Source organism: Camellia sinensis, chromosome 12, assembly GCF_055761805.1.
Source record: "Camellia sinensis isolate YWXY chromosome 12, ASM5576180v1, whole genome shotgun sequence".
In the NCBI taxonomy this organism is placed as follows: domain Eukaryota; kingdom Viridiplantae; phylum Streptophyta; class Magnoliopsida; order Ericales; family Theaceae; genus Camellia; species Camellia sinensis.
Window position 1 is genome coordinate 25,905,177 of NC_138972.1, and position 23,150 is coordinate 25,928,326.

Below are 23,150 nucleotides of genomic sequence, written 5' to 3' on the forward strand. Positions count from 1 at the left end.
GATAATGAAAATTATATATAAAGACTCTATTGTTTGGGTGTGTTCATGGTCCTCATTCGGAAAGTATGTGGCTCATGAACATATTTTGGGCTAGAATTCTCCTCTGTTATGGTTTTGTCACAGTTTTCCTTTTATTTGTTCCTTCTTGTATAGTTCCTTTTAGGTCCTGGGGTATGCCCCTTGTATTTGTGTAATCTCTGTTTTTTTTTATTTTATGTCTTATTCACCCAAAAAAATTATATATAAAGAATTTCTAAAACACCATACAATGGTTCAAACCTTTACATAATATAAAATCAAAAAAGAAAAACCTATTACATGGCTAGGGTTTCTTCAAAACCCTAGAAAAGGAGACTAGCCACTCATGGAGGAGTGAGAGGAGGTAGATGGAACTGGTTACCAATTCCATATCTAACACCAAAAAGTCAACAGGTTTCTTAGAACTGTTTACCGATTCCATATGTAACACCAAAAAGTCAACAGGGAAGTAGAACCTATCAACCTTAACTAGCACATCCTCAATCATGCCACGTGGCACTCTGAGGGACCGGTCAGCCAATTGAAGAGTGACAGTAGTGGGCTTCAACTCGCCAAGCCCAAATTCCTCGTACACAGAGTATGGCAATAAATTGACACTAGCCCCTAAATCTAATAAGGCCCTATCAATGAAATGGTCCCCTATAATGCATGCAATGGTTGGGGCACCCGGGTCCTTTTTTTTTGGGTGAATAAGACATAAATTAAAGACAAAAGATATACAAGATTACAAGGGGAATACCCCAGGCCCTACAGCAACTATACAGGAGAAACAGAAACCCAGAAAAACCAAAAAGCTAACGCAAAGCGAAAACAAAACCCAAAAGAAACATACACTGTTCAGCAGCCATATCAAGAGAGATAGGGATAATGAACACTGCGAAGGACTACTAAAAACCGAGACCAAAACAAACCCATAGCAACACAAAACAACGGCACCAAAACCGAGAAACCGGAACGGTGAACAAAAAACCCTGCTAGAGAATAGCCCAAAGCCGAGGGGTAAACAGCCCCATAATAGCAAAACAAAATATAACCTGTGGACTGCCAAATCCAAAACCAACAGTAAAGTAATAAAAACAAAGATAGGTCAAAGATGGACCAGTTACTTCCTAGCACACCCCGCTAGGATAGGTAAAATAGCTAAGATGTTAAAACAGAAAAGAAAACAGCTTATATCCCTGATGAAACAACCAGCGGCGCATTCAGCAGCCAGCTTCAAGCCGAGTATCCCAAGAATCAAAACCAAGATGTAGACCTCCACTAGACCATATAGAACTTCCTGCCAGAATTGAGTAAACACATTCATTAGGGATCCTGAAAGATTCCAGTAAACAGATAACCACAATATATGTCTCACATCACTAAACCCTCAATAACCTCACTTCACTCAGATGGAATTTAGCACACAGTATATAAACTCTCATCACTCAACCCACACAGCAAAGCATTACTCCATAGCCTGCACATAAAACTTACAATATATATAAACATTAGATAAAACTTATTCACCCAAAAAATTATATATTCACCCAAAAAAACATTAGATAAAACATTTATGAGAAGCTATTTCACTCAACCCACAATTCTGTCAGTTGTCAATTTTGGACTCACATCACTCAACCCACACTGATCCAAGCACTCCTCATTACTACACATGAAGAAAACAGTTAGAAAAGAAACACTCTGTTTGCTTACAATCACTCAACCCTCATATAGTGAACTCACATCACTCAGCAGCCCTCCCAGTGCCGAGAGCATGGGGCTTCAGGACAGTAGCAGGCAGATTCCAATGGTCAATGTACCAGTTATCACCTGCATTTCTAGGATCATTTGTGATAGACAACAATCTACCCCGAATCAGGAGGTGTGTCATTCAACAAGATGGAGCTTACTTGCTCCGTGAGTAGGACCTTTTGGGACACATGTGTCCTAGATTTACGCTTTTGCATACAAAGGTCCTTCAGAAATTTGGCATATGATGGTACTTGCTTAATCGCCTCCAACAGAAAAACACCATAAACACCATACAATGGTTCAAACCTTTACATAATATAAAATCAAAAAAGAAAAACCTATTACATTGGCTAGGGTTTCTTCAAAACCCTAGAAAAGGAGACTAGCCACTCATGGAGGAGTGGGAGGAGGTAGATGGAACTGGTTACCGATTCCATATCTAACACCAAAAAGTCAACAGGTTTCTTAGAACTGGTTACCGATTCCATATCTAACACCAAAAAGTCAACAGGGAAGTAGAACCTATCAACCTTAACTAGCACATCCTCAATCATGCCACGTGCCACTCTGAGGGACCGGTCAGCCAATTGAAGAGTGACAGTAGTGGGCTTCAACTCGCCAAGCCCAAATTCCTCGTACACAGAGTACGGCAATAAATTGACACTAGCCCCTAAATCTAATAAGGCCCTATCAATGAAATGGTCCCCTATAATGCATGCAATGGTTGGGGCACCCGGGTCCTTAAGCTTAGGAGGTGTGTCATTCAACAAGATGGAGCTTACTTGCTCCGTGAGTAGGACCTTTTGGGACACATGTGTCCTAGATTTACGCTTTTGCATACAAAGGTCCTTCAGAAATTTGGCATATGATGGTACTTGCTTAATCGCCTCCAACAGGGGGAAGTTGATTTTTACCTGTTTAAAAACATTCATCATTGCCTCCATAGATGCCGCCTTCTTATTAAAAGGGGACGGTGTATCGAGGCATTGGGGAAAGGGTGCCTTAGGCACATATGGAGTGCTAGGGACTAACTTATCCCTCTTAAGTGTTTCCCCCTCACCCTTGCTCTCATTAGGTGTACCCCCAATGTCACCCTTCTTAACTCTAGTTGCATCTGGCGCAACCGACTGAGGCTCTAACTCCCTACCACTTCTCAAAGCAACCACCGCCTGCACTTGCTCATGTTGCTTACCATTCCCACCCGAACTCTCTGCCCCGTATTGTCCCTTAGGGTTGGCCACAGTTTGACTTGGTAATTTTCCCTCCTCTCTCCGATTCATGTAGTTAGCTATTTGACCCAATTGGGTCTCTATCTTGGCAATAGAGTGAGTGTGGGGGTGAACTATTGGTGCTAACCCCTTAAGTTCTGAGAGAACTTCCAGCACCTGTGTCTCAAAGACAGAGTTGCCCTGAGGAACAGGCGAGGGTTGTGGTTGCCGGTACAGTTGTGGGGGTCGATAAGGTTGCGGTGGTTGGTAGGATGATTGGTTGGCAAAATTATTGAAATTCTGCCTTGGTGGTGGAGGATTATAAGAAGTGCCTTGTGAAGGGGGTCTCCATGAGAGGTTAGGGTGATTTCTCCATCCCGGATTATATGTGTTGGAGTATGGGTCATTACCCGGGTTGGAGAATCCTTGAGCCACATTCACATGCTCTTGGACTAACTCCGGAAATTGTGATGCCGAAGGGCACTCACTCAAGTCATGAGCAGGGCTCGCACATATAACACATGCCTCACAGAATTGAGGCTGATCTTGCTGGGTAGGGGCATGTCTCGTAGCTAATAAGTGGTCTGTCTTGCGGGATAGTGCCTCTACTTGTTGGGCTAACTCTAGGTTTTGCTCGACCTCATAAATGCCCCCTCTTTTCGGGGCTCCAACTACGGGTTGCTGGACTTGCCGGGCTGCGGATGCATGGTGAAGGGAATTATCACTTAGGTTCTCAAACAATTGCCATGCCTCGGCATCATTTTTAGACATAAATGTCCCACCACAGGACGAATCCACCGTTTGGCGGTGCAGCTCAGTTAAGCCATAATAAAATGTTTGAACAAGTTGCCAATTAGGCACTTGGTGGTGAGGACACTGTTGGAGAAGGTCTCTAAGTCTTTCCCACGTCTCATGGAATTGCTCGCCATCCATTTGAGCAAAGTTTGTGATGGCTCGCCTAAGCTGGTTGGTTTTACCTATGGGAAAGTACTTCTCCAAGAACCGTTGCTGTAATTGGTCCCAAGTTGTGATTGAATTAGCAGGTAAAGAATTTAGCCAGTGTTTGGCTTTATCCTTTAACGAGAATGGAAACAATCGCAACATTAAAGCCTCATTTGTGAAATTCTGGATCCTCACTGTCGAGCAAATTTCCAAAAATTCATTCAAATGCTTATAAGGGTCATCATGAGTTAGTCCATGGAATGATGGGAGCATTTGTATAGTACTGGACTTAATCTCATAATGAGCAGCAGTGGTGTTGGGTAATTGGAAGCATGATGGTGATGTATATGCGGTGGGTGTAAAATAATCCTTAAGTGTCCGGTTAGGCACATTCGGGACATTAGGATCTGCCATCTCTAATGGCTCAATGTATGAATATTCAAGCCTAGGAATACGGGCAGAGGTCCTAAGTCTCCTAAGGGTCCTTTCTAGTTCAAGGTCCAAACTCCACAATTCAGGGCGACAAGAACGACGCCCGTGCATACACTACCCAAACACACACACAAGTTCCGACTCTGTGCACTAAGTATAAAAGCAAAATACCAAAGGAAGAAATACTCACAGCGGTTTAACGAAAATGCTTTACTCGTCTTACGGATGCTTGACGTGTAGACGTTGTCTCCAACCTCTGTTTGAGCTTTGACTTCCGTTTTAGCACTTTGGTGGTTTGCTTGTGAGTGTTTGCTTCTGTTTACTCACTTTAGCGCTGCGGTTTTTTTTTTTTTTTTTAAAGCTCGGCTGCGCTTCGCTTGCACTTCAGTGATAGCTCAAATTTCAAATGCTCTGCACACTTAGCAACACCAAAAGCATAAAATCCTAAACTAAAAATTAAAATAAGAATGTAACTTTAAATTAACTAATTTCGCCAGAAGTCCCCGGCAACGGCGCCAAAATTTGATGGGTCGTTGAACACACCAAAATTAAATACTAAACTATACCAAATTCTATCAGAATAATGGCAAGTCCAGGTATCGATCCGCAGGGACTACTGTGAAATTAAACTAATTTAATTGTCAAATTCCTAAATTAATTTTGATAAAAAGATTGGTTGTTTATAACCTAATTTAATAATGAATAAATTAAACTAAGGAATTAAATTATCAATAATAAGTGAAATTGGGTTTACTGAATTAGGGAAAAATTAAAGGGTAGAGAATTCACCACTAACCACATAATTATGGTTTCCAATTGAAATTAATTATGCTATGGTTTGAACGGATTAATGCTTCGCAACTACAAGCTCAAAACATTTAACAAGAAGATCATCACATTCAATGTACGAGCACGAACCATCTCAAGTAATACGAATCGTTCACTCTAAACTAGGGTAGTGATACGACTCGTTCCTCGTAGCATGGTTCGTCCCATACCTTGAATGTGAAGGAATAGAAAACTCATGTATGGATAATATTCAACAATCACAGAAAGTCAAATATTTGAAAAGATAATGAAAATTATATATAAAGACTCTATTGTTTGGGTGTGTTCATGGTCCTCATTCGGAAAGTATGCGGCTCATGAACATATTTTGGGCTAGAATTCTCCTCTGTTATGGTTTTGTCACAGTTTTCCTTTTATTTGTTCCTTCTTGTATAGTTCCTTTTAGGTCCTGGGGTATGCCACTTGTATTTGTGTAATCTCTGTTTTTTTTTATTTTATGTCTTATTCACCCAAAAAAATTATATATAAAGAATTTCTAAAACACCATACAATGGTTCAAACCATTACATAATATAAAATCAAAAAAGAAAAACCTATTACATGGCTAGGGTTTCTTCAAAACCCTAGAAAAGGAGACTAGCCACTCATGGAGGAGTGGGAGGAGGTAGATGGAACTGGTTACCGATTCCATATCTAACACCAAAAAGTCAACAGGTTTCTTAGAACTGGTTACCGATTCCATATGTAACACCAAAAAGTCAACAGGGAAGTAGAACCTATCAACCTTAACTAGCACATCCTCAATCATGCCACGTGGCACTCTGAGGGACCGGTCAGCCAATTGAAGAGTGACAGTAGTGGGCTTCAACTCGCCAAGCCCAAATTCCTCGTACACAGAGTACGGCAATAAATTGACACTAGCCCCTAAATCTAATAAGGCCCTATCAATGAAATGGTCCCCTATAATGCATGCAATGGTTGGGGCACCCGGGTCCTTAAGCTTAGCAGGTGTGTCATTCAACAAGATGGAGCTTACTTGCTCCGTGAGTAGGACCTTTTGGGACACATGTGTCCCAGATTTACGCTTTTGCATACAAAGGTCCTTCAGAAATTTGGCATATGATGGTACTTGCTTAATCGCCTCCAACAGAAAAACACCATAAACACCATACAATGGTTCAAACCTTTACATAATATAAAATCAAAAAAGAAAAACCTATTACATTGGCTAGGGTTTCTTCAAAACCCTAGAAAAGGAGACTAGCCACTCATGGAGGAGTGGGAGGAGGTAGATGGAACTGGTTACCGATTCCATATCTAACACCAAAAAGTCAACAGGTTTCTTAGAACTGGTTACCGATTCCATATCTAACACCAAAAAGTCAACAGGGAAGTAGAACCTATCAACCTTAACTAGCACATCCTCAATCATGCCACGTGCCACTCTGAGGGACCGGTCAGCCAATTGAAGAGTGACAGTAGTGGGCTTCAACTCGCCAAGCCCAAATTCCTCGTACACAGAGTACGGCAATAAATTGACACTAGCCCCTAAATCTAATAAGGCCCTATCAATGAAATGGTCCCCTATAATGCATGCAATGGTTGGGGCACCCGGGTCCTTAAGCTTAGGAGGTGTGTCATTCAACAAGATGGAGCTTACTTGCTCCGTGAGTAGGACCTTTTGGGACACAAGTGTCCCAGATTTACGCTTTCGCATACAAAGGTCCTTCAGAAATTTGGCATATGATGGTGTTTGCTTAATCGCCTCCAACAGAAAAACACGATAAACACCATACAATGGTTCAAACCTTTACATAATATAAAATCAAAAAAGAAAAACCTATTACATGGCTAGGGTTTCTTCAAAACCCTAGAAAAGGAGACTAGCCACTCATGGAGGAGTGGGAGGAGGTAGATGGAACTGGTTATCGATTCCATATCTAACACCAAAAAGTCAACAGGTTTCTTAGAACTGGTTACCGATTCCATATCTAACACCAAAAAGTCAACAGGGAAGAAGAACCTATCAACCTTAACTAGCACATCCTCAATCATGCCACGTGCCACTCTGAGGGACCGGTCAGCCAATTGAAGAGTGACAGTAGTGGCTTCAACTCGCCAAGCCCAAATTCCTCGTACACAGAGTACGGCAATAAATTGACACTAGGCCCTAGATCTAATAAGGCCCTATCAATGAAATGGTCCCCTATAATGCATGCAATGGTTGGGGCACCCGGGTCCTTAAGCTTAGGAGGTGTGTCATTCAACAAGATGGAGCTTACTTGCTCCGTGAGTAGGACCTTTTGGGACACATGTGTCCTAGATTTACGCTTTTGCATACAAAGGTCCTTCAGAAATTTGGCATATGATGGTACTTGCTTAATCGCCTCCAACAGGGGGAAGTTGATTTTTACCTGTTTAAAAACATTCATCATTGCCTCCATAGATGCCGCCTTCTTATTAAAAGGGGATGGTGTATCGAGGCATTGGGGAAAGGGTGCCTTAGGCACATATGGAGTGCTAGGGACTAACTTATCCCTCTTAAGTGTTTCCCCCTCACCCTTGCTCTCATTAGGTGTACCCCCAATGTCACCCTTCTTAACTCTAGTTGCATCTGGCGCAACCGACTGAGGCTCTAACTCCCTACCACTTCTCAAAGCAACCACCGCCTGCACTTGCTCATGTTGCTTACCATTCCCACCCGAACTCTCTGCCCCGTATTGTCCCTTAGGGTTGGCCACAGTTTGACTTGGTAATTTTCCCTCCTCTCTCCGATTCATGTAGTTAGCTATTTGACCCAATTGGGTCTCTATCTTGGCAATAGAGTGAGTGTGGGAGTGAACTATTGGTGCTAACCCCTTAAGTTCTGAGAGAACTTCCAGCACCTGTGTCTCAAAGACAGAGTTGCCCTGAGGAACAGGCGAGGGTTGTGGTTGCCGGTACAGTTGTGGGGGTCAATAAGGTTGCGGTGGTTGGTAGGATGATTGGTTGGCAAAATTATTGAAATTCTGCATTGGTGGTGGAGGATTATAAGAAGTGCCTTGTGAAGGGGGTCTCCATGAGAGGTTAGGGTGATTTCTCCATCCCGGATTATATGTGTTGGAGTATGGGTCATTACTCGGGTTGGAGAATCCTTGAGCCACATTCACATGCTCTTGGACTAACTCCGGAAATTGTGATGCCGAAGGGAACTCACTCAAGTCATGAGCAGGGCTCGCACATATAACACATGCCTCACAGAATTGAGGCTGATCTTGCTGGGTAGGGGCATGTCTCGTAGCTAATAAGTGGTCTGTCTTGCGGGATAGTGCCTCTACTTGTTGGGCTAACTCTAGGTTTTGCTCGACCTCATAAATGCCCCCTCTTTTCGGGGCTCCAACTACGGGTTGCTAGACTTGCCGGGCTGCGGATGCATGGTGAAGGGAATTATCACTTAGGTTCTCAAACAATTGCCATGCCTCGGCATCATTTTTAGACATAAATGTCCCACCACAGGACGAATCCACCATTTGGCGGTGCGGCTCAGTTAAGCCATAATAAAATGTTTGAACAAGTTGCCAATTAGGCACTTGGTGGTGAGGACACTGTTGGAGAAGGTCTCTAAGTCTTTCCCACGTCTCATGGAATTGCTCGCCATCCATTTGAGCAGAGTTTGTGATGGCTCGCCTAAGCTGGTTGGTTTTACCTATGGGAAAGTACTTCTCCAAGAACCGTTGCTGTAATTGGTCCCAAGTTGTGATTGAATTAGCAGGTAAAGAATTTAGCCAGTGTTTGGCTTTATCCTTTAACGAGAATGGAAACAATCGCAACATTAAAGCCTCATTTGTGAAATTCTGGATCCTCACTGTCGAGCAAATTTCCAAAAATTCATTCAAATGCTTATAAGGGTCATCATGAGTTAGTCCATGGAATGATGGGAGCATTTGTATAGTGCTGGACTTAATCTCATAATGAGCAGCAGTGGTGTTGGGTAATTGGAAGCATGATGGTGATGTATATGCGGTGGGTGTAAAATAATCCTTAAGTGTCCGGTTAGGCACATTCGGGACATTAGGATCTGCCATCTCTAATGGCTCAATGTATGAATATTCAAGCCTAGGAATACGGGCAGAGGTCCTAAGTCTCCTAAGGGTCCTTTCTAGTTCAAGGTCCAAACTCCACAATTCAGGGCGACAAGAACGACGCCCGTGCATACACTACCCAAACACACACACAAGTTCCGACTCTGTGCACTAAGTATAAAAGCAAAATACCAAAGGAAGAAATACTCACAGCGGTTTAACGAAAACGCTTTACTCGTCTTACGGATGCTTGACGTGTAGACGTTGTCTCCAACCTCTGTTTGAGCTTTGACTTCCGTTTTAGCACTTTGGTGGTTTGCTTGTGAGTGTTTGCTTCTGTTTACTTACTTTAGCGCTGCGGTTTTTTTTTTTTTTTTTTTAAAGCTCGGCTGCGCTTCGCTTGCACTTCAGTGATAGCTCAAATTTCAAATGCTCTGCACACTTAGCAACACCAAAAGCATAAAATCCTAAACTAAAAATTAAAATAAGAATGTAACTTTAAATTAACTAATTTCGCCAGAAGTCTCCGGCAACAGCGCCAAAATTTGATGGGTCGTTGAACACACCAAAATTAAATACTAAACTATACCAAATTCTATCAGAATAATGGCAAGTCCAGGTATCGATCCGCAGGGACTACTGTGAAATTAAACTAATTTAATTGTCAAATTCCTAAATTAATTTTGATAAAAAGATTGGTTGTTTATAACCTAATTTAATAATGAATAAATTAAACTAAGGAATTAAATTATCAATAATAAATGAAATTGGGTTTACTGAATTAGGGAAAAATTATAGGGTAGAGAATTCACCACTAACCACATAATTATGGTTTCCAATTGAAATTAATTATGCTATGGTTTGAACGGATTAATGCTTCGCAACTACAAGCTCAAAACATTTAACAAGAAGATCATCACATTCAATGTACGAGCACGAACCATCTCAAGTAATACGAATCGTTCACTCTAAACTAGGGTAGTGATACGACTCGTTCCTCGTAGCATGGTTCGTCCCATACCTTGAATGTGAAGGAATAGAAAACTCATGTATGGATAATATTCAACAATCACAGAAAGTCAAATATTTGAAAAGATAATGAAAATTATATATAAAGACTCTATTGTTTGGGTGTGTTCATGGTCCTCATTCGGAAAGTATGCGGCTCATGAACATATTTTGGGCTAGAATTCTCCTCTGTATGGTTTTGTCACAGTTTTCCTTTTATTTGTTCTTTCTTCTATAGTTCCTTTTAGGTCCTGGGGTATGCCCCTTGTATTTGTGTAATCTCTGTTTTTTTTTATTTTATGTCTTATTCACCCAAAAAAATTATATATAAAGAATTTCTAAAACACCATACAATGGTTCAAACCTTTACATAATATAAAATCAAAAAAGAAAAACCTATTACATGGCTAGGGTTTCTTCAAAACCCTAGAAAAGGAGACTAGCCACTCATGGAGGAGTGGGAGGAGGTAGATGGAACTGGTTACCGATTCCATATCTAACACCAAAAAGTCAACAGGGAAGTAGAACTGGTTACCGATTCCTTATCTAACACCAAAAAGTCAACAGGGAAGTAGAACCTATCAACCTTAACTAGCACATCCTCAATCATGCCACGTGGCACTCTGAGGGACTGGTCAGCCAATTGAAGAGTGACAGTAGTGGGCTTCAACTCGCCAAGCCCAAATTCCTCGTACACAGAGTACGACAATAAATTGACACTAGCCCCTAAATCTAATAAGGCCCTATCAATGAAATGGTCCCCTATAATGCATGCAATGGTTGGGGCACCCGGGTCCTTAAGCTTAGCAGGTGTGTCATTCAACAAGATGGAGCTTACTTGCTCCGTGAGTAGGACCTTTTGGGACACATGTGTCCTAGATTTACGCTTTTGCATACAAAGGTCCTTCAGAAATTTGGCATATGATGGTGCTTGCTTAATCGCCTCCAACAGAAAAACACCATAAACACCATACAATGGTTCAAACCTTTACATAATATAAAATCAAAAAAGAAAAACCTATTACATGGCTAGGGTTTCTTCAAAACCCTAGAAAAGGAGACAAGCCACTCATGGAGGAGTGGGAGGAGGTAGATGGAGAAGGAACCACCATGGGAGACATCTTTGAAGCTTCTTGTTTCTTCCTCTTTTTTTCAAACCCTAGCCTCTCTCTTTATGTCAAAACAACTTCCGAACCCTAATCCAGCATTTTACTTGCCTTTCTATACTTTCAATCTCGTCCAAACAGGTTTAAAACGTCGGTTTGACTTTCGCAGAAAAGGTCAACGCACGTGCAGAAAGTCAACGCACTTGCGAAAAAAGTCAACACACGTGCGGGAAAGTCAACTCTGCCAAAATTCTGTCTTTTTGCTCATTTTTTGCTCCGACGATGTACAACCTGATTGACACTCAACACACATAAAATATACAATTTGACCAACAAGTGAAATTAAGATATTCTAATTAACGGCCTCAATGATGTACATTTCGGCCTTAATTACATTTCGGCCTTAATCACTTAGCCTCTAAGAAAGGGAATTTTCAGAGTAATTGTTGCATAACGATATTAGTCTAACGCAAGCACCTCATTTAAGGTTTTCTAAATCACCTGAGTGTTCAATTCTCAAGCCCAAACTGGTGAATTTGAATGCCCTATGATTTTCTTCCTATTTCTCTTTCTTTTCTCTAACTTTCTCTTCTCGCTCTCAAGAAGAATGTTTCTGTCTAACTTTCTCCGTCCTACTCTATTTTGTTCTAGGAACTAATTTCCTTAGACCACCAATTGTTTTCATTAGCTTAAGTTGCCTAGTTTAACTCAAATTAACCTTACTTAGCCTCTAAGAAATAGAATTTTCTAAGTAATAGTAGTTTAACGATATTAGTTTTGCTTAACCATCTCATTTAAGGTTTTCTAAATTACCTAAGTGTTCAATTCTCAAATCCAAAAAGATGAATTTTAATTCCCTTTGATTTTCTTCATACTTCACTTTCTATTCTCTAACTTTCTCTTGTAGCTCTCAAGAAGAATATTTCTCTCTAACCTTCTCTGTCCTTCTCCATCATTCTCTATTTTGTTATAGGAACTAATTAGCTTAGGCCACTAATGGTTTCATTAGCTTGAGTGGCTAAGTTTAACTCAAACTAACCTTGCCTCCTCCAAGAAATAGAATTTTCTGTGTAATTGTATCTTACCGACATTAGTTTAACGTAAGCACCTCATTTAAGGTTTTCTAAGTCACATAAGTGTTCAATTCTCAAGTCTAAAAGGATGAATTTGAATTCTCTTTGATTTTCTTCCTATATCACTTTCTTTTGTATGACTTCCTCTTCTACCTCTCGAGAAGAATGTTTCTCTGTAACTTTCTCCATTCTTCTCTATTTTGTTCGAGAACTAATTAGCTTAGGCCCCTAATTGCTTCGTTAGCTTAAGTGGGCAAGTTTAACTCAAACTAACGTTGCTTAGCCTCTAACAAAAAAAATTCTGAGTAATTGTAGCTTAACGCTAGTTGTTTGACTTAAGCACCTCATTTAAGGTTTTCAAAATGACCTAAGTGTTCAGTTGTGAAGTACAAAAGGATGAAATTGAATTCCCCCTCATTTTCTTCCCGTTTCTCTTTCTTTTCTCTAACTTCCTCTTTTAGCTCTCAAGAAAAATGTTCCTCACAAACTTTCTCCCTTCTTCTCTATATAGGCACTAATTAGCCTAGCCACTAATTGTTTCCTTAGCTTAAGTGGTCAAGTTTAACTCAGACTAACCTTGCTTAGCCTCTAAGAAAGAGAATTTTTTGAGTAACGATATTAGTTTAAAACTTAATCAACTCGTTTAGTTTTTTTTTTTTTTTTTTTTTTTTTTTTAGGAGGGTACTTTTAAGGTATTCTAAATCGCCTAAGTATTCAATTCCCAAGTCCAAAATGATGAATTTGAATTCTCTTTCATTTCCTTCCTATTACTCTTTCTTTTATCTAACTTTCTATTCTACCTCTCATGAAGAATGTTTCTCTCCAACTTTCTCCATCCTTCTCTATTTTGTTCCAGAAGCTAATTTTTTTGGGTAAGTAAGAAATACCAGAAGCTAATTAGCTTAGGCCACTAATTGTTTTATTAGCTTAAGCAACCAAGTTTAACTCAAACTAACCTTGCTTACACTCTAAGAAAGAGAATTTTCTGAGTAATTGTAGCTTAATGATATTAGATTAACTTAAGCACCTCATTTAAGGTTTTCTAATTCACTTAAGTGTTCAATTCACAAGTCCAAAACGATGAGCTTGAATTCTCATTGCTTTCTTTCCTATTGATGTTTCTTTTCTCTGACTTTCTCTTCCACCTCTCAAGACGAATGTTTCTCTCTACCTTTTTCTATCCTTCTCCATCAACTGTTTTGTTCAACGAACCAATTGGTTTAGGCCGCTAATTGTTTCAGTTGCTTATGTGGCCAAGTTTAATTCAAACTGACCTTGCATAGACTCTAAGAAATAGAAGTTTCTGAGTAATTGTAGCATAAGGATATTAGTTAAACTTAAGCACCTCATTTAAGGTTTTCTAAATCAACTAAGTGTTCAATTCTTAAGTCCAAAGGGATGAATTTGAATTCCCTTTGATTTTCTTTCCTATTATTTTTTCTTTCCTCTAACTTTCTCTTCTACCTCTGATGAAGAATGTTTCTCTCTACCTTTCTCAGTCCTTCTCCATCATTCTCTATTTTGTTCTAGGAACAAAATTGCCTAGACCGCTAATTGTTTCATTTGCTTAAGCGGCCAAGTTTAACTCAAACTAACATTGCTTAGCCTCTAAGAAAGAGAATTTTATGAGTCATTGTAGCTTAAGGAAATTAGTTCAACTTAAGCACCTCATTTAAGGTATCTAAATCACCTAAGCGTTCAATTTTTTTGGGCGAATATAAGCATTCAATCCTCAAATCCAAAATGTTGAACTTGAATTCCTTTTGATTTTCTTCCTATTTCTCTTTCTTTTTTTTTTTAAACTTTCTCTTCTAGATCTCAAGAAGGAATGTTCCTCTCTGACTTTCTCCGTCTTTCTCCTTCCTGCTCTGTTCTGTTCCAAGAACTAAATTGCTTAGGCCGTTAATTGTTTCATTAGCTTAAGTGGCCAAGTTTAACACAAACTAACCTTGCTTAGTCTCTAAGAAAGAGAATTTTCTGAGTAATTATAGCATAACGAGATTAGTTTAACTTAAGTACCTCATCTAAGTTTTTCTAAATCAGCAAAGTGTTCAATTCTCAAGTCTAAAAGGATGAATTTGAATTCCCTGTGATTTTCATTCTCATTTTCATTCTTTTCTCTAACTTTCTCTTCACTTCTTCTTTTTTTTTTTTTTGGGGGGGGGGGGGGGTGGGTGAATAAGAAATAAATAAAACAAGAAAATTTACACAACTACAATTTCTCTTTCTTTGCTTCAACTTTCTCATCTAGCTTTCAAGAAGAAAGCTTTTATCTAACTTTCTCCGTCCTTCTCTGTCATTCTCTATCCTTCTCTACATTGTTCTGGGAACTAATTAACTTAGGCCACTAATTGTTTCATTAGCTGAAGTTGCCTAGTTTAACTCAAATGAACCTTGCTTAGCCTCTTAGAGATAGAATTTCCTGAATAATATTACTTTAATGATATTAGTTTAGCTTAATCACCTCATTTTTATAAACTTGTATATTTCATCGTCTTTATTTTATGACTTACTTACCCCCCAAAAAAAAAATCACCTCATTTAAGGTTTTCTAAATCACCTAAGTGTTCAATTCTCAAGTCCGAAAAGATGAATTTGAATTCCCTTTGATTTTCTTCCTATTTCTCTTTCTATTCTCTAACTTTCTCTTCCAGCTCTCAAGAAGAATGTTTCTCTATAACTTTCTCCGTCCTTCTCCGTCTTTATCTTTTATGTTCTGGGAACTAATTAGCTTAGGCCACTAATTGTTTCTTTTGCTCAAGTGGCCAAGTTTAACTGAAACTAGCTTTGCTTAGCCTCTAAGAAAGAGAATTTTCAGAGTAATTGTTGCATAACGATATTAGTTTAACGCAAGCACCTCATTTAAGGTTTTTTAAATCACCTGAGTGTTCAATTCTCAAGTCCAAACTGGTGAATTTGAATGCCCTATGATTTTCTTCCTATTTCTCTTTCTTTTCTCTAACTTTCTCTTCTCGCTCTCAAGAAGAATGTTTCTGTCTAACTTTCTCCGTCCTAGTCTATTTTGTTCTAGGAACTAATTTCCCTAGGCCACTAATTGTTTTCATTAGCTTAAGTTGCCTAGTTTAACTCAAATTAACCTTACTTAGCCTCTAAGAAATAGAATTTTCTAAGTAATAGTAGTTTAACGATATTAGTTTTGCTTAATCATCTCATTTAAGGTTTTCTAAATTACCTAAGTGTGCAATTCTTAAATCTAAAAAGATGAATTTTAATTCCCTTTGATTTTCTTCATACTTCACTTTCTATTCTCTAACTTTCTCTTCTAGCTCTCAAGAAGAATGTTTCTCTCTAACCTTCTCTGTCCTTCTCCATCATTCTCTATTTTGTTCTAGGAACTAATTAGCTTAGGCCACTAATGGTTTCATTAGCTTGAGTGGCCAAGTTTAACTCAAACTAACCTTGCCTCCTCCAAGAAATAGAATTTTCTGTGTAATTGTATCTTACCGACATTAGTTTAACGTAAGCACCTCATTTAAGGTTTTCTTATAAGTGTTCAATTCTCAGGTCTAAAAGGAAGAATTTGAATTCTCTTTGATTTTCTTCCTATATCACTTTCTTTTGTATGACTTCCTCTTCTACCTCTCGGGAAGAATGTTTCTCTATAACTTTCTCCATCCTTCTCTATTTTGTTCGAGAACTAATTAGCTTAGGCCCCTAATTGCTTCGTTAGCTTAAGTGGGCAAGTTTAACTCAAACTAACGTTGCTTAGCGTCTAACAAAAATTTTTTGAGTAATTGTAGCTTAACGCTAGTTGTTTGACTTAATCACCTCATTTAAGGTTTTCAAAATGACCTAAGTGTTCAGTTGTCAAGTACAAAAGGATGAATTTGAATTCCCCTTCATTTTCTCCCCGTTTCTCTTTCTTTTCTCTAACTTCCTCTTTTAGCTCTCAAGAAAAATGTTCCTCACAAACTTTCTCCCTCCTTCTCTATATAGGCACTAATTAGCCTAGCCACTAATTGTTTCCTTAGCTTAAGTGGTCAAGTTTAACTCAGACTAACCTTGCTTAGCCTCTAAGAAAGAGAATTTTTTGAGTAACGATATTAGTTTAAAACTTAATCAACTCGTTTAGTGTTTTTTTTTTATTTTTTATTTTTTTAGGAGGGTACTTTTAAGGTATTCTAAATCGCCTAAGTGTTCAATTCCCAAGTCCAAAATGATGAATTTGAATTCTCTTTCATTTCCTTCCTATTACTCTTTCTTTTATCTAACTTTCTATTCTACCTCTCATGAAGAATGTTTCTGTTAAGTATATTGTGGAAATGCAAGCATAATATTAATGTTGCATGTGTTAAGAAATTGTGAGAAACAGGTTAAAATTGGTAGATTTCAAAGGAATGCATGTTGATAATGCAGGTTGTTACGTGTAATGAGTAATGCCTCTTGAAAAGAGATGGGATTGACCGGTAATGGGTCGGGTTATTTAATATTATGTTGTAATATTGTTGAGAATGGAGAAAACTTGTTTTTGAAAAACTTGTGTTTAATTTCGGGGACGAAATTCTTTAAGGGGGGGAGGTTATAGCGATCCCGGTCGTCCCTTTACTGTTCTGTTGTATTCCGGACTCGGTTCCGTGATGTTAGTAGTTGTATCTATCTTGTTGTCGTCCCTTAATTCCGCTTGGTTGAGTTTTAGGATGTTTTGGGCAGGGTTGTTACAGGTTGGTTAGGCCTTGGTTTCAATTCCTTGTTGTCCAGTTTTTAGGCGTTCCGCTCGAGCGGGGATTGCACAAAACCAGTATTTCATGTTCCTGCAAAACTTCTGCAGATGTGATTTTTATGCTCGAGCAGGTTTGTTTACGCTCGAGCGGTAGCACTCTAGCGGATCTGTTGGCGCTCGAGCGGGTAGTACTTTCTGGGTATAAGTTCTGGGAGGGGAAAATCTACGCTCGAGCGGACTGGTTTTCGCGCTCGAGCGGAAGTGCTTTATTCTTGTGTCTTGGCGCTCGAGCGGGCCTTATTGCGTTCGAGCGTGTCCAGATTTTTGTTCTTGGCGCTCGAGCGTTGTGTTCTCCGCTCAAGCGGGTCATGCGTATATGAGTTATCCGCTGGGTGATTTTAAATCACTTTTTACTTTTCTTTCTCTCTCCTACTTTTTCTAAAACCCATTTTGAGAGCTCCTCTCTCTAAAACCTTGACTTCTCTCTAGGTATTGATCTAGTAGGAGTGATTTCCTCACCTTTGGCCTTTACAAAAAGGTTGTTGATCGTCGAGGGCTATCTTTTGATCCGAGAAATTCTTGGGTTGGAGCATTTTCGTCTTCTTCACCTTCTTGGTTGGGAGTCATCCTTTGAGGTAGGGATATCCTACTCCTCTCTATGAGTTTTGTCTTTAAATTTTGGCTTTTCGATATGTTGGGAGTTGTTGGGTAATTTTGAGAGAGTTTGGGCCTTTGTGTAATTTTACAAAAGTTAGGGTTTTAATTCTATAAAACCTAAATGCATGTTTGGCATGAATGAATGAAGTAAATGTTGAAACATTGATGAAAATGAAATCGTGTAGGGTTGAAATGTTAATTATGGAAAATGCCCTAATTACATTGATGGATTAATTTGTACAATTAATTGTTGGGAATTGGAAAGGGAAGGGATTAAAGAGTGTAGTTGGATCACTTATCGCTCACCGAATTGAAATGTTGATTTAATATCCATTTTGTGCATTTATTTTCTGTTTAGAAATAACTGCTTTGGGCTATCGGTGGAGGATAGTCTTGATTGTTGTAGACAATGCATGATGATTAGGCAAACTAAAACTAATCGATTGAATGTGTCATAGAGTATGACGGTGGATTGAATACATTAATTTTATGTATTGATTGGTTGTGTATAGAACCTTTGTGTTTATATGCATTGTGTGTAGAGGAGGAGATGGGGGATGTACTTCGCGGTTTAGGGGAAGATGGGGGATGTACCTCTAAACCGGATAGTGTTGGGAGGAGATGGGGGATGAACTCCGTAGATACAGCTCATATGCTTGTCTAGAGAAGTGAAGATACAGCTCATAGGCTTATCTTTGAGAAGTGTAGATACAGCTCATATGCTTGTCTAGTGAAGTGTGGATAGCTAATATGCTTATCTGATGATGTGTAATATGCTTATCTGTTGAGATGTTGATATAGCTAATATGCTTATCTATTAAATAAAGGTGGAGAATGAAAAGTGACATAGACTTGTATGTTATGAAACTGCGATGTGATATATGTGGATGTATCGGTGTTGGCCATCTATCAATTGCTAATCTTTTAGTCATTGTTCATATTTGGTTTAGTATATCTCTACTGGGCTGTGGCTCACCCTATATGGGAACATCATTTTCAGGTACAGGTAGCATGCCACCTCCAAGGACATAGCTTGGGAGGCTAGAGGCGGGTACACTTTTGTTGTCTTATTTCTTTGATGTATTACATGTAAATTCAAGCCAAGGGCTTAATATGTAACTGAGTTAGTACTCTATTTTGTAACCAAGTGTTAACTTGGAAAGCTGTAAGCCCGTAGGGCATTTGCTTTTGTTGTTAACATGTAATACTTTTGTAATGAAGTACTCTGATGAATTGAAGAATGTGGATCTTTTGTATATAAATGTATGTCTCTATTGATGGGTTTAATGCTATTTATTTGAGGGCGTTACAGGTCTTCTTGCGCTCGAGTGCGTATTGCACACCCCCAGTATTTTGTGTCCCTACAAAACTTCTGCAGGTGTGATTTTTACGCTCGAGCGGGTTTCTTTACGCTCGAGCGGTGGCGCTCGAGCGGGTAGTACCTTCTCGGTGTAAGTTCTGGGAGGGGGAAATCTATGCTCGAGCGGACTGGTTTTCGCGCTCGAGCGGATGTGCTTTATTCTTGTGCCTTGGCGCTCGAGCGGACCTTTTTGCGCTCGAGCGGACCTAGTTTTTGTTCTTGACGCTCGAGCGTTGTGTTTCTTGCTCGAGCGGGAATGTCATATATCAGTTGGCTGTGGGGCAGTTTTAAATCACTTTTTCTCATTCTTTCTCTCTCTTACTTTTCCGAAAAAGCCATTTGAGAGCTCCTCTCTCTAAAACCTTAACTTCTCTCTAAGTATTGATCTAGCTAGGGTGTTTTCCTCACCTTTGGCCTTTACAAAAGAGTTGTTGATCGTCGAGGGCTATCTTTTGATCCGAGAAACTCGTGGTTTGGAGCAATTTCGTTTTCACCATCTTCTTCGTTGGGTGTCATCTTTTGAGGTAGGGATTTCTACTCACAATTATGGGTTTTGACCTAGATATTTGGGTATTTTGTTAAATGGTAGATTTTGGGAAGTTAGGGTTTGAAAATGTTAAAAAGGGGTTTTGTTATTTTGATTCAAAAATATGTGTTTTAGGTTCCAAAATAATGATATTGTTGTTAGTTATGGATATATAGGCCATTGGGTCAATATTGGGAAATGGGGTAGAAAACCCTAATTTGTGGAATAAATTAATTGGTATAATTAATTTGGAAAAATTGTAGCTATATGGAATTGAGTTGGAAATAATGAAATTGGTTCATTATATGGTTGAATTGTGGAGTTAGATTTATTAATCGCTCACTTTGGAAAACATTGATATTTTATCTGTTGGAGCTTTTATTATCTGTTTAGAAATAATTGCTTGGACTACCTGTGGATGGTAGTTTTGATTGTTGTAGACAATGCATGATGATTAGGCAAACTAAAACTAATCAATTGGATGTCATAGAGTATGACGGTTGATAGAATACATTAACGTTATGTATTGATTGATTGCGTATATGACCTTTGTGTATATATGTTGTGTGTGTGGGAGGAGATAGGGGATGTACTCCACAGTTTAGGGGAAGATAGGGGATGGACCTCTAAACCGGATGTTGTGTGGGAGGAGATAGGGGATGGACTCGACTGATACAGCTCATATGCTTGTCAGATGATGTGTTGATATAGCTCATATGCTTATCTTTGGAAGTGTTGACACAGCTCATATGCTTGTCATTGGAAGTGTTGATATAGCTAATATGCATATCTGTTGAAATGTGGATATAGCTTGTATGCTTATCTGTTGAGATATTGATATAACCAGTGTGTTTATCTATTGTATAATGGGAAATGTTTAATATGAGTCATTGTCTCATATAAGTGGTTGGCCAGGTTCTGAGCCGTTGATGTAAATTATGAAATTGATAAGAAATGGAAAGTGGAATGGAATGGAAATGGGTTATGAATCGGTTTATGGAAATTGAACATTTATCAATTGGTAATGTCTTAGTCATTGCTCATACTGTGTTTAGCATATCTCTACTGGGTTGTGGCTCACCCTTTATGGGACATCATTTTCAGGTACAGGTAGCATGCCACCTCCAAGGACATAGCTTGGGAGGCTAGAGGCAGGCGGATTGTTTTGCTTATTTTCTTTTGGTGTATTACATGTAAATTCAAGCCAAGGGCTTTATGTGTATTGAGTTAGTACTCCCTTTTGTAACCAAGTGTTAACTTGGAAAGCTGTAAGCCCGTAGGGCATTTGTTTTTGTTGTTCACATGTAATACAGTTGTAAGAATTACTCTGATGAATAGAAATGGTCGGTTTCTTTCAATGCATGTCTAAAATGATGGATTTTATGTATTTTTTTGAGGGCGTTACAACTTGGTATCAGAACGTACCGGGTTCGAATACTTTGGGTATGTGGGAAGTGATTAAGATCACAATGGGTTTGTCTCGCTTGATAGAGACTTAGATGTAGTGTCATATGCTATGTGCTTAATTGATAACATGCTTATGTGACTATGTGGGTATGGGATTTAGTTTCTAGGATGTTGATTGGATCCTTGGGTTTCTGTGAGTCTTGTTGGAAAGGCACTTGATCAATGCTGTTTCTAACCGGAACTCTAGTAACGCCTCGGGACTATCATTATCCGAAAATGAAATTCGTAAGTGCTTATGTGTTTATGTGCTTACGTGGAGTGAATTACAGTTGTCCATGCATTAGGACGAGGGTGTTATAGCTTCGGCACATTTGTGGATGTGCTAATAGTCTTGGTTACCTTTATTAGGATGTCAGGACGAAGGCGTGGTAGGCGTGGCAGGCATGGTAGGCAGGAGGTGCCTTTACCGGATGACGTTCCGGCAATGCAGGAGGGAGTTGGTCAGGCCAACGTGGCCGAGCCAGCGGGTCAGCAGGCTATGGGCGCCTTGGCCCGAGAGATAGCGGGAGCTTTGGGTATTCTCAGAGCTGACAATCAAGTTGCTGAGGCAGGGCCTTCTTTCTTGAAGAGGGAATTCTTCCGGTCTAACCCAGACGAGTTTGTTGGGGATCCGAAGGAGCCACTTAAAGCTGACGAGTGGTACAAATGGAGAAGACATTCGAGATGCTGGGCATCGAGGACGGGGCTTTGAAGGTGACCCTGGCATCCTTCCAGCTGAAGGGAGATGCGGGTCAATGGTGGAAGTACGAGAAGGGCAGTGTTAGTGGTGCATGGGTGGCGTTTGTGAATGCTTTCCAGGAGAAATTTTTATCTTTTTTTTTGGGTAAGTAAGTCATAAAATAAAGACAATGAAATATACAAGTTTACAAGGGGCATACCCCAGGCACGCCCAACAGCAAATAAAAACAAGTATAACCAACATAAACAACCACTGGACCCCCCTAAAAAGGGGGGACAAACAAGAACAACAGAAAACACAAAAAATCCCAACTTTGCCCATATATCCTTTTGCCCTCAAGTAACCCCTACCATCAGAGATAATAGATAGAAACTTGAGGTGGATATATGGGCAAAGATACACACAAATAACATCACAAAGCAAAAACAAAACAAACACACTGACAAAACAACAACCCACAAGCCGAGTCAAAGATGATAGTCAACCCCACATGCCCCCAGTCTCGACTGCAAATAAAACATGGAATCCAATAAGCATCCCACTCCTCACAACCGTGACATCCAAGCCACTTAACCAAAGCCATGACGGAGGATAAAATATACCCCATGAGAAGTCCCAGCAGAGTCACATGAAGCTAGCACGGTCAAAAACCATAAGCCACGGTCTAGGGAGTTGAAGTGAAACTACAATAGCCCCTTAGCAACAAACCAAAACACAGCCAACAAAATCCTTAGATCAATCATCACATCCCCCAGTCCCTTCCTTGGTAGATCAAAAGCCCCCACGGCAGTGTGCCCTTCACTCCATGTCAGGCGTGGCAATATGATCAATAAGAATGGGTCACATGAAGATAAGAAGCGACCAAAAAACCGGTAGCTATCCTCCCGCTCATCTCCCAGTCTCTAACTCGGTTGGTTATCGAACCACTATTCCCCAAAGCAGTGACTCCCCAATCACTCTTGACAGAGATGACTCAAAACCGCCCTCATATCGAGTCACATGAGGATCACACAATCAATCATCATAAAATCATTGACTATATAAGTTCCGCTGCAAAAAGTCTAAACAAGAGAAGTTTACAAATAAAACCAATAAACAATGGCCACTAATAGACAATCACATATATTGACCAAATAAAGCCCATCTTCCCCCAAAATAGTGACCCATGGGTAGCCCAAAAGAAAACCAATCCGTGGGCCCACCATTTATTTATAACCCACACGGCATTACCTTAGCACAGCCTTTTTGATCTTCACGCACATGGTACACCTTAAGCAACGTGGGCCCACAATAAGAAATTGCATGCGATGGCAATACCACAACCTGCTAATTGAAAACCATGGGCCATGGAACCTGGTTTTTGAAAATAATATAGGTTGGCCCCACGT

At 39.7% G+C, this 23,150-nt stretch overlaps 1 long non-coding RNA gene across 1 annotated transcript; it reads right to left on the reverse strand.

Moving 5' to 3' along the window:
* Positions 1-846: 846 nt before the first annotated feature.
* Positions 847-4,674, reverse strand: LOC145804103 (uncharacterized). The gene is made up of 2 exons (XR_014345704.1): positions 4,546-4,674; positions 847-1,318 (listed from the first exon to the last, which is right to left on the reverse strand). It is a non-coding gene; the product is annotated as an uncharacterized LOC145804103 (long non-coding RNA).
* Positions 4,675-23,150: the final 18,476 nt, after the last annotated feature.